General features: G+C 44.7%; 1 pseudogene; it reads left to right on the top strand.

The window, feature by feature from the left end:
- The first annotated feature begins 1,963 nt into the window (after positions 1-1,963).
- On the top strand, positions 1,964-2,082 carry LOC112448896 (uncharacterized; annotated as a pseudogene).
- Positions 2,083-3,814: the final 1,732 nt, after the last annotated feature.

Genomic DNA, 3,814 nt, shown 5'->3' with positions numbered 1-3,814 from the left:
AAGTCTCATAGATATCAAGTCACAGAAGAAAGAAGAAAATATGAGAATTCTGTTGTCAGCTGTCTCCACTCGCTTCACTTAAAAAAGCAGCTGAGTCCTGTGTGAGAGGGACACTTGGCAGGTTTAACTAAGCCCGCTTATCCAAAATTTGACCCCCATCCTTCACCCCTCAAAACATATACTGTGAAGAAAGGGAGCTTAGAGTCTGTCTTAGTTGCTTCCCTGGATCCCTGTCCTTTTGGACCTGGGGTGTACTTACCTTGGGGCCTCAACAGAGTGGAAATGGAGAGAACAAGCAGAGAAGGTCAGAGAGGCTCCATGGCCTTGGAGAGGATAAAACCATGAACCCCTGGTTAGTGACTTGGGTTTCAGGCCATCTGGGGCCAGGCATTGAACCTCAGGCTTCTCATTCATAAAACAGGGACAAAAATATCCATCTCACAAGGTTAGAGTGTTTTCCTTCCTTTCCTCTTATGCCTCCATGCCTGGCATAGAGAAATAATTTGAGAGATGTTTACTGAATAAACTTCACATTTGTCCAGAGACAGCACTGAGTCTTCAGGTAAAATTTCAACTTATTAACTTATTATCACCTAAACACTGCTCAGCTATGCGTGTGTGCTCAGTAGTGACTCATTCTCTGTGACTCCATGGACCGTAGCCCACCAGGCTCCTCTTTCTAAGGGATTTCCCAGGCAAGAATACTGGAGTGGGTTGCCATTTCCTCCTCCAGGGGATCTTCCCAACTTAGGGATCAAACCTGCATCTCCTGCATCTCTTGCATTGGACAGCGGATGATTCCTTACCACTGGGCCACCTGGGAATCCCTCTCACCTAAAGGTTCTCTCTCCAAGCTGAAAGATAAATCCAGAGTACCTCGATTGGAATGTTACCTAGATGTCTAGCTCCTGGCTTATCCTTTCATCTTTTGTAGTTCTAGGACCTCCCATGAGCACTGTGTTTCCCAAAACAGGCGATAGACCCACAGGCAACAGACAGGGCAGCTGCTGCTTCACTGAGAGATTGGCTTCCTTCCCATCTGGGATCCCACAGTCCTCATTGCTAGGATTTGGAAAAGAAGTTTTCCAGGTAATTTAAATGTACATGGAACTACCCAGGCAAGAACACTGGAGTGGGTTGCCATTTCCTTCTCCAGGGAATATAAATGCTCCACACCTCAAAACTCTCACCCACACCATAAACCTGGGATCTCAAGGACCAGCTTCTATCTAAGGGGAAAAAAAGATGGACAGAAATCCCAGCTTCTTCCACTCCCTCCCCAAAGTCTCAGGAAACAGCAACTTTGGCCTGTGTCCCTTTGATTATAATTTATTTTAGTTCACTGTTTAGCAGAGACAACAGAACACCACACACAAATCTTGGACTATCCTTAGCCCTTCATCTGGAGCTGGAAATGAATTTTACTTCACTCTCTCACACTGCAGCCTGCAAGTAGAAGCAAGGGCTCTATTACAAGAAAGAGTAGGAAAGTAAGGGTGACTCTCCAGGAAGCCCTGCGGTAAAACAGCCAAGTGAGCAGGACCCAGGGCTCCATAATATAACACACAACTATAGCAGGAGATAACTCTTGTCCTCTGACTGGTCATAGCACGAAGCTTCCGGTCTTCTGCTGTGATACGATTGCTGGTAACAGAAAAACAGTGGTTCTGTTAATTTCCTTTAATTTCAATTTGCCTGTTTTCCTAAGTCACTAACACCACAGCCTTTTCTCCTCTTTACCTGGAAAACGCCTACTGCCCTTCCCTGCACTTTCCTGAACCCTTACTCTGTAGTTCCCCTAAACTCAGAACCTGGAATGGAGCACTGCCCAACAGAAATACAATACTAGACACACATGTAATTTTACATTTTTAATCACTGCATTAAAAAAAAAAAAAAACTAAAAGGAATCAAGTGAACCTAATTTTAATAGTACATTTTATTCAACCCGATATATATATGTAACTATGGCCATACCACCCTGAACATGCCAGATGGCATCTGATCTCAGAAGCTAAGAAGGGTCGGGCCTGATTAATACTTGGATGGGAGACCACCTGGGAATACCTGGTGCTATAGGCTTGAAGAAGGAAATGGAAACCCACTCCAGTATTCTTGCCTGGGAAATCCCATAGACAGAGGAGCCTGGCGGGCTACAGTCCATGGTGTCACAAAGAGTCAGACACGACTTAGCAACTAAACACATAAATCTAAATGTGTGTGTGTGTGTGTGTGTGTATGTTTACAGGTGTGCGGGCACACCCAAACTGAGTTGTGTCTGACTCTTTAGGACCCCATGAATTGTAGCTCACCAGGCTCCTCTGTCCATGGGATTTTCTAGGCAAGAATACTGGAGCGGGTTGTCATTTCCTTCTCCAGTGGATTGTTCCTGACCCAGGGATCAAACCCACATCTCTTGCATCTCCTGTGTTAGCAGGCAGGTTCTTTACCAGCTGAGCCACATGTCTTACCCATATATCTAAATATATGTATCTAGGGAAAGTCACTCAGTCGTGTCTGACTGTTTGTGACCCCATGGACTGACTGTAGCCCACCAGGCTCCTCTGTCCATGGAATTCTCCAGGCAAGAATACTGGAGTGGGTAACCATTCCCTTCTCCAGGGGATCTTCCCAACCCAGGGATTGAACCCAGGTCTCCAGCATTGCAGGTGGATTCTTTACCACCTTAGCCACCAGGGAATAGTATCAGTTCAACCTGGAATCAACATTTTTAAAATATTAATGAGATATTTTCATTCTATTTTTTCATTGTGCAACACAGAGTATCTTCTACTCTTAGGACACAAATCAATCCAGACTGGCCACATTTCAAGTGCTCAGTAGCCACCTGTGGCTGATGAATGCTGAACTGACAGTACAGCCTAATATAACAGCTCACACACTGCAGTCTAATTCTGTGTTGACACATTCATCTGCTCTCTTAGCATGCTGGACCTTAAAAACAGGACCATTAACAGTGACTCATAGCAGCTGTATAATAACTCCTTGTGGATGATTGACTGGATTAATAAATCACTGTCACCACTGACCACTGGTAAAATCAGCTCTGCTGAAGAAGGGAAGGAGAAGGGGATGTGTTTGGACTTAGCAATTTTGAGTTAAAAGCTACTATGAGATTCTTGGATTATGATGCTCAGAAATATCTCAAAGATAGGGATGGGAGCTCAGAGAAAGAAAAGGATGAAAAATTAAAGTGATGAAGGCATGATTTGTGAAGGTTTTCTTTACTGCAGAGAGAATAAACACACCCATCCATTTCACATGAAAATGCTGTGGACCATTTCTAAGAAAAGTCACAATGGCATTGAAAAAAATAATAATCCTAGTGTGTAAATGAGCTATTTCCCTCCTGTGTTAGTTATCTGAAGTAAGTCCTACACAAGATGGAAATGGAGATGGGATCCATGTGCAAAGTCTTCCTATACAGGAGGATTGCCTACCTCTGCTGAGTCCATTTGCTTCATTCTCTTCCTCTTACCCATTTCTCCAAATGATCAATACTTTCCCTGATGGCTCAGATAGTAAAGAATCTGCCTGCAATGCAGAAGACCTGGGCTCAGTCCCTGTATCAGGTAATCCCCTGGAGGGCTACAGTCCAAGGGGTCTCAAGGCGTCGGACAGGACCGAGTGATTAACACTTTCTTTCACTTTCAAAGAGTAAAGAAGTCTCTTGGCTGCTGCTGCTGCTGCAGCTGCTAAGTCGCTTCAGTCACATCCGACTCTGTGCGACCCCATAGATGGCAGCCCACTAGGCTCTCCCGTCCCTGGAATTCTCCAGGCAAGAACACTGGAG

The sequence above is a fragment of the Bos taurus genome, chromosome 11 (assembly GCF_002263795.3).
Source record: "Bos taurus isolate L1 Dominette 01449 registration number 42190680 breed Hereford chromosome 11, ARS-UCD2.0, whole genome shotgun sequence".
Taxonomy (NCBI): Eukaryota; Metazoa; Chordata; class Mammalia; order Artiodactyla; family Bovidae; genus Bos; species Bos taurus.
This window is presented reverse-complemented; position numbering and strand designations above follow the sequence as displayed.